Source organism: Taeniopygia guttata, chromosome 9 (genome assembly GCF_048771995.1).
Source record: "Taeniopygia guttata chromosome 9, bTaeGut7.mat, whole genome shotgun sequence".
Lineage (NCBI taxonomy): Eukaryota > Metazoa > Chordata > Aves > Passeriformes > Estrildidae > Taeniopygia > Taeniopygia guttata.
The window spans coordinates 6,137,222-6,152,061 of record NC_133034.1 but is presented as its reverse complement, the minus strand read 5'-3'; the positions used below and the strand labels follow the sequence as shown (position 1 = coordinate 6,152,061).

Below are 14,840 nucleotides of genomic sequence, written 5' to 3'. Positions count from 1 at the left end.
TGTCCTTATTGCAGGCAACTCTGGAAAAAGGCAGATCCGGCCTTTTCCTCCGCAGTAACATACTGATTTACCTGTTTTCATTCTGGGGCTGGCAGCCTGGATTAGGAACTTTGTCTGGGTGACATGTCAGCTGATGGCAAGTATCCTTTGTGCTGGCAAGTTTTCCATATCCAATTTCTGTTCTCCATTTCTACCTTCAATTTCTCTCTGTCACTGTTGGTGGAGGTGTGCTCTGCAGCAGTCTCTGAGAAGGTTTGGTTTTCCTCCTTGCCTTGTGTGTTTTGCTCCCTCTCTAGGCTTATCTGAAAGGAAAACCCTCAACATGTCTAACTCTGCACCCAGAGGCCCAGATCTGGTGCTCGGAAAGCCCCCCTGGTGCCCAGGCAGCCACGTCCAAGGTGTGACTTACCCTAAGCTGTCACTTCCCCCGTGTAGCAGGGCCACTCTCCCCATACAGGGGTGACAGAGGGTCTCACCTGCATGGCCTCATATGACCTGCTCAAATTTTTGGCTGTTTAACTTGCTCTTGTGCAAAACAATCTTAGCAGTGTTCTGCTGAGCACAGGAGGAGGTCAGGAGCTGATCTGCAGGAGCACAATTCACATCCCCAGTGTGCAAATTCCCCTCGGGTCTCCTGATGGCTTGGGGTTGAAGCCAAGAGATGAGGGAGGAGGATGGAGCCTGGTCTGTGTGCTGGCAGCATCTCCTTTGACACCTGCACTGAAATCCCAGGCCAGCTGTCTCGCACCACTTTAGTCCCTGGCCCAGCTCTCTCAGAAGCAGCACTAATCAGCCTGTAAATGCTGGGACATTAGGAGAATTATCTCCATGTTTTACAGCTCTGCTGTGAGGGTGCTGGTGCACAGCAGCTGCTGGGCTCTGGGAAGGACTGGGAGCTGGGAACTCCCCTTGGCCTGGGTCACATCCTGGGGTCTGCCCCAGGTTCCTGCCTGCTGCCAGGGCAGGGATACCAAGTGCTCTCCAAGCCCAGATTGGTGTGTACAGCCAGATCCAGTAGCCACAAATGAGCGTGGGGGCTGCCTGTTGGAATAAAAGGGCAGGGAAATTACCTTGCAGGAGCAGGCTGGTGAAGCAGCTGGTTCCCCACATCCCTGAGGACACAGAGCCATTTGTGGAGTGGCCCTGCTGCTCTCTCTATACACATACTGCACATTGCTGATTTATTTAGAACTCATTTTGTACTAAAAAAGTCAAGAACAAAAAAGAGCCACTTGAATACAGGAAAGCCAACCCTCCCTGGACTTGCAAGTGACACACTGAATCTTCTGGAAATGTGTGTTTGATGGTAATCATAGGATAGCTGGGGTGGAAAGGGACCTTAAAGAGCATCTCCTTTCAACTCTCCTGCAGGGATAGGGTTGGATGGGGATGGGTAGGGGCGACTTTCATTACATGAGGTTGCTCAAAGTCCCATCCTGGCCTTGAATCCTTCCCCTTGTACTGTCAGGTTTTTTCCACAAGTGTTTTCTCCCCATTTCACTGTGTAAACAAAGTCAGGGTTGATTTTTCTGCAGTTGCCACTCTCAGCAGTGGCTGGGACCTGATCTAAGAGCCTCTGCTGCCCCACAGTCTCCTGCAGAGCAGGAAACAAATCAGGGCTGTCACTTCCCCCATGTCCCTGGGGACTGTACTGCGCCTTTTGTGGGGTAAGGATGGAAACCAAACCAAAATATGACCCAAAGCTGTCTGTCCTGGGATGAACACAGGACAGGGAACAGGGATGAACAGGGAGCTCTGACCTCCCTGTCTTGGCTCTTTCCAAAGTGCCATGAGCCTGTTCAGCCTGACTGCATCTCCTCCTTGCCCCATCCCAAGGGCAAGGGCTCAGTGGGATGCTTAGGCATGGGAGAGGTCCCCATATGCCACTTGTCATGGGCTGCAGTGGGATTTGCTGTGTGAGAGAGTATTTAAACAACTTCTCTCCCTGTCCCAGCCTCCCTGTCTGCAAGACTGAGTGGATTTTTCCCTTACTGAGCTTGGCTGTGAGGGTGGATGTGATGAGATTGCTCAGGGCTGTATTCACACTTCCTGCTGGCCGTGCTAGGCAGTCAGCCTGGGAGATCCAGGACATGGGGAACACAGTGCTGGGTAGAAACCTGCCTCCCTACCTAGCCAGCAGCTTCAGCTTGGGCTGTTTTCCATGACATCCTTCTGAAAAATGTTTTTCTTTAGAAGAAAGAGGTTGCCTTTCCCCCTTTTTTTCAGAAGGGAAAGAGTTTCCTTTAAAAGCAAAAGCAAGAAACAGAAAATTGGAAGATTTTTCATAAAGTTTAGCTTTTGTCAAGACCTCATTTTCCTTTGAGAAGTGAAGAGAGGAAACAAGGGAGAAGCCTCTAACTCATGTCAGGTACCTGTGTGCATGAGCATGATTTGTGTGCTCTTTGCTTTTGCTTCCTTCTTCTCTCGCCACGTTCCCTCTGACAGAATATCCCTTCCAGGGCCTTCTGCTTCGAATGTTCTTAAAATTGATTTCTCTGTAGCACTGCCTATTGGCTCATTGTACTCCAAGCTCTGTCTCACTCAGCTGAAGATCTCTGAACCTCTGTGTGGACTCCTGCAATCCCAGGACCGCTTGTACGGCCGGTGATGCCGACAGGGATGAGCTGATCCTGCTCCTTCTGGCTGTGCCTCCCTCGACACAAATCTTCATTTACTGAGGGATTTTCTTGGCTTCTCTCTCATGATTCCTGGCTCTCCCGTTCATATCCGAAGCGGTGGTTTAGCAGAACTTGTTTTGACAAAAGCAAAAGGATATTCACAGCCAATTAAAAATATGGTAATGGAAAGATGGGGAAGAAACGTGGTGCTTCCTCTGCTTGAGGGGGGCGTTGGGAGCTGTCACTGTGCTTAGGGGGATTAGCAGTGCGTGCTGCAGGTCCGTGTCAGATTGAATGCTAAGCTCCCAGGCTACAACCATGCTCCTGGGAGCAAGGAAAAAAATCATTCATTACTGTGGGGATGGAAGGATTAGTTCAGTAATTTGCTCATTGTCTTGTGCTCTCTCTCATGCTGGCACACAGACACATGTATTCACAACACTCACTTTATTAGTGTCTCATGCTGCAGATGATGGAAATTTAGAGTTGTTGGGGTAACTTTTCCTGCCTTGTGGTGAGAAAGACAGGCCCAGGTGAGGCAGGCCAGAGGTACTGGAAGATTTGGACTTGCATCTCTCCTCCCCTCTTAAGACCTGTACTTTTATGTGGGTTTCTCTCTGGGCTGTGATGGGGGTGATGGGTATCTTGAATTGCTCATCATCCTCTTCCTCCTTGGGTGCCTAAGGCTGTGTGAGCATCCCAGGCAGGCAGTGTGAGGGCAGATCAGAGTTTGTGGCTCTGTTCACTGCCTCTGAAGAGCTCTACATGCAGTTCCTCCTGTGGGGTGGGGGTAGGTGGTGGCTGAAGCCATGTAAATCCATAAAGGAGTAAAAATGGGTGTGTTGGAAGTCTCTTGCACAGTTTGCCTTCAGCTGTGAGCAGGGTGTGCCAGGGCTGCCAGGAGTCTGTGTCCTGGGTTTCTGCAGTGCATCAGCAGGCACAGCTGACAAGTGACAGATCACCTTTGAGGTGACACCTCAGGCTGTTTTCAGAGATGTCATTCAGCAGAAACTGAGCATATGGAATAGAATATGTGGCAAGAAACTGGAGCCACATCCATCCTCTTGCTCCAGGAGTGCTGTAGAGGCAGACAGGCTCTCTGATCTCTGCCTTTTTCCCTCTGCTGCTTTTGTGCTCCTCATCTGCTGCTATTTTGTCACCCCTTTTGGTTTCTCTCTTACCTCTCCTCAAGGGGTAGAGGTCCCTGGATTAAGCTGGAGTTGCCAGTCCCATGGCAGGTATCCTGCTCGATGGACATGATGAAAACAGTTCAAAGGTGTCTGGCAGTCATTGTGGTCCCACTTCCAGCTTTGATCTGCCTTCTGAGAAGCCTTATTCTCCTGATTCCACCCCCACATTGTGACTGGGAAAATGTGAGGGGAGAATATGCCTTAATCCCTGTTTGTGAGGTCCTGGCATCTCCTCTAAGACAAGCTGCTCCCCCAGGAGCAAAATCTGTGCAGGTTGATGTGCAGAAGAGTAAGGGCTGAGCTGCTTTCTGGCAGGCAGCTGGAGCAGCCTGTAAAGGGTTACCTCAGACAGCCAGAAAAGCCAGACTCTACAGCACGGCTGTGTTTTTTTAACAGGCAGCCCAGACTTGTAATATCAGCACTTACTGAATTAATTTACTGTGTAGCACCAGTAAAGCTCTAAGTTCTTTCAGTGAATTCTAGTTTTGAGAAAAATCAAGAAAGCAATTACTTGGTTTGGTCATTAATTACTCACTACTGGACATTTTCAGAGGCGTCGCATGAAAAACCTGAGGCAGCCATTAAGAGCTGCCCTAATGCTATTGATCTATTTGTGCTTATCGTGGAACTTCTCTGCTTTTATGATGTTTTATTGAGCTGGGGGATGCAGGTGTGTGCAGACAGGGAGTGTGAGCTGCTGTTTCCCATGCTGGGGTTGCCCTCTCGGTGGGGAGTGGTGGCTTCTCAGAGCATTCCATAGGGGGAATCCCCTCAGGATGGTGGGCACTGGGAATTCTGAGCATTGCACACCTGCACACCCTGCACTGTGCTTGGCAGGAGGAGGATCCCTTTGTATGGTCGTGGTGTTAATAAGGTGAATCCACCATGGACAATTGGAGCCAAGCAAAGGGACTTGCCTGTGGACTTGCAGTGGGGCTGTCCAGATGTCCAGACAGAACCACAGAATCACTGAGGTTGGAAAAGACCTCCAGGATCATTGGGTTCAACCTTTGATCCCCACCTTGTCACCAGCCTAAAGCACTGAGTGCCACCTCCAGACATTCCTTGGACACCAGCAGGGATGGGGACTCCAAACCTCCCTGAGCAGCCCCTTCCAAGGCTTGACCACCATTTCCATGGAGAAATTCCTCCTGATGTCCAGCCTGAGCCTCCCCTGGCACAACTTGAGGCCCTTTCCCCTTGTCCTGCCCCTGTTCCCTGGGAGCAGAGCCTGACCCCCACCCTGGCTGCACCCTCCTGGCAGGAATTTGTGGAGACCCCCTGGCATCTAGATCTGCTCTGTTCTTGAAAGGTCACCTCTGTCTTAAATCTCTTTCAATGGCACTTTCCCTTCCTGCAAAAACCTCCTTCCCTCCATTTATGTCTCTCTTCTTGTGGTTCAATATCACCATAGCCATTTACTGACGTGAAGCCCTTGGAATTGGACATAATCTGCAGAAAAATGTTACCTACCAAGAAATTAGGGGCCAGGAGTACATGCTGCTTTGCTTCCTTCCTCTACAGCCTCTGGGATAATCCTTTCCTATTCCCTCAAACCAGAACAGCCCAGCCTGGAATGCAGTGACACGGAGCTGAGATTAATCCTGCTGGCAAGTGAGAAAGGTGTAAGCCCACAGCAGCAGGGGCATTTTCTGGTGAGCTGGAAATGCAGCAGGGAGCAGTGACAGCTCCTGGAAAAGGGCAGGGTTGTCACTTGGCTTCCAGGGGTTTCTCAAGGTGGACCAGGGTATCCCAAGATTGGTGTTGGTTGAATCAGGATTTGTTCTGGCTTCATTCCCAGTAGTGAAAGGTGCAGTTTTCCCATGTGCAAACCGAGACAGAAAATGCCACTGTGCCATTATTCTATTTCCCCCCTGTTCCTTGAGGAACTGGAAAAAAAACAACACACATTTAACAGTGCCAAGGGGATGTGGCTGTTCTGCCTGTGCCTCCTGGCCTTTCTCCTTCTCCCATCACATTTGGCATGCAAAATTGAATCATACCCTTCTCACCCTCTTCCCACTGGGGAAAAGGTGGCCTTTAAATCATAATATGATTGCAGACAATGTTGCAGAAGGGGAAAATGAGATGAACTTTAAACTCCCCTTTGCTTTACAAATTTGTTCACGTCTTCCCTCACAGCTGCTTAGTCATGCCCATTAGACTTACCATTTTCTGGGAAGGAAAAAGGGAAGTGAATTTTATTATCTATTCAGCATCTGACTTGGTGCCTCTCTCCCCTCTTTTGTCTGGTTTAATCAGAAATTTGCAGAGGTTTTGATTGGGCTTCTTTGATCAGAGCACAGAATCCCCCAGGTAAGGGATCGTTAGTTCTCATTAGCAGAAGAAACATTTTTCCGTGACGCTGCACATCCTTGTCCAGCTAATTGAGGAGTCATCAGAGTGACTTTCCTGCCCCATTAGTTTTCATAGATACCTCAGATGCCTCCAACAACTGACCAGGTTGAAAAGGAGGGGGCTGGAAAACAACTCACAGAAAGGACCAGGCGTTGAATTAATTAGGAGCTGCTAGAAGAAACACTTTACATCTTTCTGTGCAACTTTTCAGTGCTACTGGATGGAATTAAGAAAGTGAAATTAAGAACTTGGCAAGTTTTATAAGGAGGCTGGGTTGGTGTTTGCATATCAAAAGTAGCCAGAATTTTTGGAACAGTAACACACATTTTGAAAAGGATTTTGGTCTTTGTGTTTGAAGAGTTGAATCAGTTTTGGGCTATTAAAAACTGCAGAAGGAGCCCTGATTTGCATATGTGCTGTCGGTAGGAATCTTATCCTTCAGCCTGGCACATCCCCAAATTGGACACTGGACAAGATGTCCATGTGCCTGCTCCTGCCTGTCAGTTCCCCAGGTCCTGTGTTTGTGGTGGCAGGGCGGAGGCAATGGGAAGGGACGGGAGAACATCAGTGGGAAGCAGGAACATCTCAGCAGCGGGCTGGCAGCCAGAGGGGCTGCACCAGCCATGGGGGAGCCTCTGGAGCAGCCACGGGGCTGGATCCCAGCCCTGGCACTCCTGCTGCCCTCAGCTCATGGCACTGCTCTGGCAGAGCTCGGGGCTGGAAAATCCGCGCCGCTCTGAAATGTGATTGTGCTGTGTCCTGGGGTGGGTCTGTGGGGAGTGCTGGAATAGGCAGTGCTGCTTCCTGAAGTGTGGAAGGTGAGAGAACAGCCTGACACCTGAGGGCTGCTGCCCTGCCGGGTGGTGTCAGGTGTGGGACCCACCCATTCACAGCACAGATAAGAGATCTGTGTGGGGCAGGAGGCTTTTCCTTCTTTACGTATTTCCTCTTTGCAGCAGAAGTTTCTGGATGCTGGAACAGATAAGCAGGAGATCCAATCAGTTTTGTCCGGCTGGAAACCATTCCTGAGGTGCTGGGTACCTACGTACAAGACGTGGTCCCTCAGATGTCACTGGTTTTCCATGGAGGGCATTTTTCCAGGAGCTTGTTGGATAGGACAGAGAGAAGCATCAGGCCTTAAAACCAAGAGGTGACCTCAGCAGTGGGCCCCTTACCATGTGTTTTGTCCCAGACCCTGTTCCAGTCAACACTGGGGACAGGATTTTCAAGCTGCGCCCCATGTCAGTGTCCCAGCCTGAGCCTGGTGGGGTCTGGCCATTCCTGCCTTGCTTACAGAATTCCAGAGTGGTTTGGGTTGGAATGGAGCTTAAGGATCATCCAGTCCCACCCCCTGCCATGGACAGGGACACCACTCACTAGAGCAGGTTGCTCAGGGCCCCATCCAACCAGTCCTTGAACACTTCCAGGGGTGAGTTATCAGTGGGCTGATATTCCTCAGTCTCTGTCCTGGGGATGTGTGATCTTCCTGCAGTGTCAAGCACAGGTGACTTTTGGCAGTGGAACGGTGCTGAATAAGCACTCCCTCCTATTTATCATCCCATTTTCCATGTCTGGTGGGAGAACAAGGTGAGGAGGAGGGAAAGGCACTCCTGAGGGAAAGGCACTCCTGAGCCACAGCTCAGTACAGAGAGACTCTGGCACAGCAGCCAGGCACGCACATCCCCCAGCCTCCCAACCACGCTATTGTATTACAGCTGACATTCCTTCCTTCCACTAATATGTTATTTTTGGTCTGACAGCTTTATGAAGGAGAAAAGAGAAATAGAGAGAGAGAGAAACACGTACCCGGACAGACACAGACAGTATTCATTCCTTATCAGCAAGGAATGGGTTTGCCTCAGACACCAGAGATCTGCTGATTGAAACATCTTGCTGTCTCCAGCAGCTCACTCTCTGTCATGGAAGGCAGATTCCCAGAGCCTGCAGTTCCAGTGGAAGGGGCAGGATTAGGTGGGGAGGGCTGGTCTTCCGGGGATTGTGTCCTCCTGGCTTGAGATACTCCCTGAACTCTGCTTGGTGTCTAATTAGCGGGAGAAATCAGTCTGCTGTCCGTGTTGGGATGTTGCCAACATGGTGGGAGGGTGGCCATGGGGTTGATTCCCTTTAGTGACTGGTTTTTGTGTTGGGAAGACTCCCCAGGCAGGTGTGGCACAGGGAGAGATGTCCCATCCGTGCTGGCAGAAGAGGAATGACATCCCCATTGAATCCTGATGCTGTTTCACTTTGGGGAGAGAGAGGAACTGAAAAAATGTGTGTGGGAAATGCCACTGGTCATTGTGCTTCAGCCAAAGGCCAGTGGCCAGAAGGAAGTGTGTGTGGGAAGTGGGAGAGGCAGGAACAAAACCTAAAAAGTTGAGGGCTGTGATTATGAAAGTGGGAAAAAGAAATGTGAAACAATCTGGATTTTACTTGAGGTGGATGTTTGCTGGCAAAACCAAAAGAAAAAAAAAAAAAACTGTGAATGAAAGTGAGGGAAGAAATGTTCCAATATGAAAAGAATGCTGAGGTTTGATCTGCATCCCATGATTCATCAGGTGACCTGGAAAATTCACAATGTTCACTCTCATTGCAGGAGAGGTGGTCAGAGGCTGCCAGTCACGGAAGGGCCAGCCTGGACAGCAGCTCCCTCCTGGGGCACACGGATCCTGGGTGCTTGGCTGGGCAGGGATCAGCTGGAAAAAGAAGCCAAAGGCTGACCAAGCATCCTATAGATCCACATGCTTCTCTGCCTTTGGCCCATACTCTGTTCCCAGCATGCTTGACCTCCCTGGACACTCTCTGCAGCAAGATCTGTATCAGGTACCCCAAAACAGCCCCTCTTCCTCTCTGTGTGCTGGCTGCCAGGAGAAACAGCTCCAAGCCTCTCCATTCCCACATTGCAGCAAAGCCATTCCATTCCCAAGCATGACGGGAGAAAGGCCGATCAAACAGAGCAATTAATTCAACAAACAGTACAATTAAGCTGCAATCCCAGTGTAGTTTCCACCCTGAAACAGAATAAACAGCCTTCCCAGCACGGATAAATAAACTCACAGATGGAGGCTTTTGTGAGTGGTGGAGTTTTCCCTCCGCAGCCCTTCTTGGGAGCACATAAAAATCGCGGAGTGCATAAATCTCTGGCTCTCCATTCTGCTGGTTTGGGAGGGAGGAACGGTGCTCCTGCTGTGGGGCAGATGTGTGCTGGCTCGGCAGCGAGGGAAGGAGCTGCTGGCACACAGAGGCTGAGGCAGCCACCTCCTCCACGTCCCCAAGGCCAGCCCTTGTCACGGTCCTGACACGAAACTCGTGGTGTGAAAAGCTGCGAAGGAGGAGGGTGACCTGCTTCACACTTGGCTGGACTCACTTGTTGCTTCAGGAACTGATGGAAAATCCCCTTTTTTGAATGGGGTTTTAAAACAGTCTGAGCTGGCAATAGAAAAAATCCTCTGCGGAGCCCTTGGGTACAGAGAGCAGAACAGAGGCTTTACCCAAGGAGAAGGGAGGTAAATGTTTCCAGGGATGATGCTGACTGCATGGAGGTGGTGGGATCTAGGCTAGCTGCTCTGACCCTTTCCAAAATCAGCTGGAGATTGTTCTGGGAAAGGCTTTTCCATTACCAGCTGATCTCCATCCTGAGTTATTGGAGTTGGTGAAATGTTACCTCCCTTGAGGGCTGGCTGACTGCAGGAACATCAGAGCAGCACGAGGAAGGAGGATGTTGGAGTTTGAGCTGGACTTGTGTGGGAAGAGCAGCTGGAATGGAGGTGTTCTGCTGACATCAGGGATGGAAAGAATGGAAAGGGCAGGCTCAGGTTATATTGCAGCTTGCACTGGATTTGGGGTCATTTCTTTGAGAAGCAGCCAAGTCGGAAGCGGGAGGGAATTGTGCAGTTTAAGAGGTGTGAAAAGCCTGTGTGATGTGACCCTTTGGATGCTGTGGGCAGAGAAAGGAAAGCATTTTATTCCAAGAAAAGCCTATATGGTGCTGCTGGGAGAGGCTGGCTGGAGGCCAGGGAAGAGATGGGTGCTCCAGGTGAGCGTCACTCTGTGCCCACCCCTCTGCTCAGCCTTGTGAGCAGGCATGGTGGGGAGCTGGGGAAAGCATGTGGAGGTCACTTACCCAGCTAAATTTCCCCAAAAAAGAGATGAAGCTGAATTATTTCCTTTTCCTGTGAGATGTTTATGTTCCTCTTCTTCCCCTTTTCTCCTGCCTCCTGGATGGATTGCCCAGGATCTCTTGAGCACCCAAAAGGTTTGATTTGGCATCCAGGATCCCCAGGTGGTGACTCGAGGTGGTGACTGGCTGCTGTGCTCAAAGGAGCTGGGGAAACCACTCCCAGCCTCAAACTGGGTAAATCTAAACAGTGGGAAGGGTTGTGCTGAAGTGGTTCAAGCCTAGGGATGTTCTGTGCATGGCACAGGGAGTTCAGCAGCTGGAGTTTCGGGCAGAAGATACCTGGGTCAGCAGGCAGGTTTCTAGTGCTGTGAAAGTTGTACAGAAATACTGTGTTTGGCTCTGATATTTGCAGCAAGGAGGTCCTTTTGTACCAAAAGCCACATCCCTTCATCTTTATGGAGCTGCTTCAAATACACCTGGTGAACTCTCAAACCCAAATCCTTCAGATACACTCTTTGAACTCAAGCCCTGTGACTTGGATGGGGCTCTGAGCAACCTGCTCAAGTGAGAGGTGTCCCTGCCCAGGGCAGGGGTTGGAATGAGATGATTTTTAAGGTCCCTTCTAACCCACTGTGTGACTCTGTGGTAAGGCCATGTGTGTTGTCACCTGGCCAGGAGATCCCCAGAGATGTTTTCTTGGATCATTGCTGTCTTCTGGGACTTAACCCTGATGAAACTTCACTTTCACTGTTGCCTTGGTGCTGCTGTTACCTGTTAACCAGCAGATCTGATGGTTGCAGGGCAGACTTTCTGAGGCTCCACGTACCCTGGGTTGGGTTTGGACTTGGAAGAAGAAGGAAAACATTCCTTTTGTCCTGACTGGTGACATGACATCATGAGATCAGAGCTCTTCCACTTCCAAATAGGAAACAGCTGTCATTGTGCTCACTCTCCAAGAGCTCCCAGGACTGGCCACCCTCCAGCTTCCTGCAGAAACACCCTTCTGCTTGTGGGGAGCCAGAGGTGAGCCAGCTGCTGTGACCCTGCCCTGGCCCCAGCCCGGCTGCGGCGCTGACACAGCCAAACCCCAGGATGCAGGACAGGAGACTCAGTGTCACCAGGCCAGGGTGCAAACCACAGCTGGCTTGGGCAGCTCGGCAAGGCAGTGGCCACGTCAGGTTTTGAAGGCAGATGTTTGCCTGTGCTCCAAGCTGGCCACAGAAAGGTCATTGTGGCTGCGCTTCTCTGGTGCTGAGCTAAGGAATTCCACTGAGGAGCAAAATGCTTGGCTTGGAGCTCCTCTAGCTTTCCTGCATGACTTCTGGTCATCTCAGATGAGCTCAGATCTGCTGGTGAGAAGTCATATGGCTGGGCTGTGTCCCATGGGCCTCTTCACCAGCATTGTGAGTATTAACTTCATTCCACTCCTCATCAGCAATCTCCCTAAACTGCAGCTCTTGATTTTTTTAGGACAAGGGTCTTAGTGGGAATGCTCTCCAGGCAGAGAGGCTCTCACAAAATGCAGGCAAAAAGGCACCAAACCTGCTCCTCACTGGCCTGGGTTCATTTCTTGCAACGTGGCAGGAAGGGAATGCCACTGCTGCTGCCCAACTCTGTCCTGGTGACCCTCAAACTGAAGGGGAACCTGGAAGCAGCCAAGGACCTGGCTGAGAAAGAAGCTGTCCTGGCCACTGTGTGACAGTGGTTTGGTTGGTACTTTGGCAGCCTCTGCTGAGTCTTAAAAGCTGTAATTGCTCTTGGAGTGTCCTGGGCAGGGCCAGGAGTTGGACTCTGCTCCTTGTGGGTCCCTTCCAGCTCAGGTTCTTCTGTGATCCTTGGCAAGGCTTTAGCATGAAAGGATGGGTATTGGTCTCCTGCATGATATCTGGACAGAAATCCTGCTGGATCATGGCACAGGCCTGCACCTGAATCACCTTGGTGTCCCAAGGAGGTTTCACCCTGTGTGCAAACAGGTGACAGGTTTGTCAGCACCATCTCCTGAGCTGAGCCAGGCTGGAGGCAGGGCAGGGATGGGGTCTGGCTCTGGAGCAGGATCCCACAGCACAAATCCAGGGGCGTCGCTTTGCCCCTCTTTGACAAGTCAGCCGTGGCTTCTGTTGTCATTTACAGATCTGGGGCCCTCTCAGTAACTGCTGTCACTGCTCCATGACAAAGTGTGTTTCCCTTGCTGGCGTCCCTTCGCAGAGATCTCTCAGACAGAATGTTTGTACTCATTGACATGGAACAAGCTCAATGGGAATGAAATCATTTATAAAAGTCACGAGAGCCTTTGGATATTGACGCTTCGTTTCCTGCCACATTCACTGAGTGGCAATTAACACCGACCTGAAATATTGCACAGGGCTATTTGTCCTGCCTGTCCTCTTTCATCCCTTGCTTCCTTTTTTCCTTCCTCATTTCCTTCCCTTCTGACACTGGACATGTGTCTCTATTTTCACCTGTTTTTTAACTCTCTTCTCTCATTTTGTTCTCCGTTTCATTCTCTTCCCTTCTCTATGTGCTTTCTTTTTTTGCCTCTTTGCTTCTCTCATCTCTTGTATTCTTGTCTTCCTCTTGCTTTATTCTCCTTCTATATTTAAACCCAGGCAAAAAGCAAATTATTTATGAAGGGCTGTAATTTATGATGCATTCTTAATGTCTTGGAAGACACAGATAATTTATTTAATGAGTAAAGACACAATAATTCACAGATGATGATTCCAGTCAGAAAATTAGTTTCATTAATTTGCTGTAAATTCGCTGCCTTGATTTAGTGCACAAGGAGTTTCTGAAACCCCATGAAAATCTTTGCCATGGTGTTTTTTTGTCACCACTGGATCAGTGTGGAAGTGTGCTGGCTTTCCCACCCCTTGCTGGCTCTGTCACACTCCTGCTTGTGCCCTCCCAACATTGAGCAGAGATAGCTAAAACATTTCTTTTTCACTGTATATGTGTAAGAGGCTGAGGATGAACAGGGATGGAGGTGGAATTCCCATTCCAGGAGGTGATAAAACAGGCAGCAGTCTCAAAATGTTTGTTTTGCAAAGCCACATGCTGTTCTCCAAGCTTTTGCCTGGGATGTTCAGCTCTACGAGAGAATAAAAAAGTCAGTTTGCTTTTTTTAATAGAGTATAAAAGGTACTTTTTCAAATAAATTTCAGCACAGACAATTTTACAGGAGATTCTTGCTGATAACTGCAGTCTATATAAATATTATAGGAAACCTATAGAAGTGATTCATGGTGCACTATTGATCTAATCTGATTTAACTAAGTGTTTGCATCATGCCTTATTAATCACAAATAATGGGGCTCCAAGGACACCTTGCAGAATCAGGGCATTGCTCTTCACAGCTCTCAGTGTCCACAGATTCTGGCTGTGTCCTGCTGGGACTGCTGTAGTTCATGGAGACTCCTCAGGGACAGGTTCCATACTATATTTCATGGTTTTATTTTAGAACAGCTCTGCCAATAGTGTTCTAAACCACCTTTTTAGGGACACTGCTCTGCTGCCTGTTTGATGTCAGGTTAGGAAAGCTTCCAGATTTTACTGGAAGGAAAACGTGTGGCGTGGATCCGTGTTTGTGCCTCTCGTGGTGGGGTGGGATGGGGAGGTGTGTCCTGCTGAGCTGTGAGCACAAAAACCACAGGGATTCCACGTGCTGGGAGCCCACCAGGGAGAGGAGCTGCTCTTCCTGGAGCAGGTGGGCAGGGGCCTGATGTGGTAAAAGAGGGGGAATCTGTGCAAGTACCCTCAGCAAGGTCAGATCAACCAACCCCTCCCACCAAGAGCTGCATGAAGATTAATGAGAATCAGCAGCAACTTATCACCAGTTGTACTTCCATAAATTGACCTGGCTGGGTGGGATTCATCCCTGAGTACTGAAGGAGCTGGAGCATGTCCTCTACAAAGGCCTTGGGAGGCTGGGGAGGTCCCAGCTGAGTGGAAGCCAGTCAGAATTATTCCAGTTTACACAGAAGGCATGAGGGAAAGTCCAGGAGCCTACAGCCCTGATAGTCTAAGCTCAGTGTCTGGGAAAATAAAGATGGAGAGGATCACACTGGGCACTATTAAAGGCATTTAAAGTGCAATGAAATCATTAGGTGCACACAGCATGGATTCACATTCCTGCCCAGTTCTGTTCAATATTTTTATCAGTGATCTGGATACAGGAGCTGAATGCACTACGAGTGAGTTTGCTGATGATAATAAACTGTAGGTGCTGTTGACTGTTATGAGGGACAAGAGAAGTGGCAGTTCTAATAAGAAACTGGGAGGGGAATGGCTGGAGAGCAGCCCTGCAAGAAAGGTTTGGGGGTGCCCTATGGCAGCAGCTTCACAGGAGCCAGCAGAGCCATGAGGGCAAACCCCTGGGCAGGGAAAACACAGATGGTCAAAAAATGGGTATCCCTTGGTGTACAGAGGTGGTGCTTGAGTGCTGTGTCTGCTTCTGGACTCCACAATCAGAAAAGGATGCTCAGGGACATGAATATGGGTGGTCAAGCACTGGAACAACCTCTCTGTGTTTGGAAGAACCTTTCTGGAGAGGTGCCTACC

General features: G+C 49.8%; 1 long non-coding RNA gene across 1 annotated transcript in view; it reads left to right on the top strand.

The window, feature by feature from the left end:
• LOC121470455 (uncharacterized) overlaps positions 1-14,840 on the top strand; it is a 58,308-nt gene that overhangs the window by 18,963 nt on the left and 24,505 nt on the right. The gene's annotated exons all lie outside the window — the stretch shown is intronic.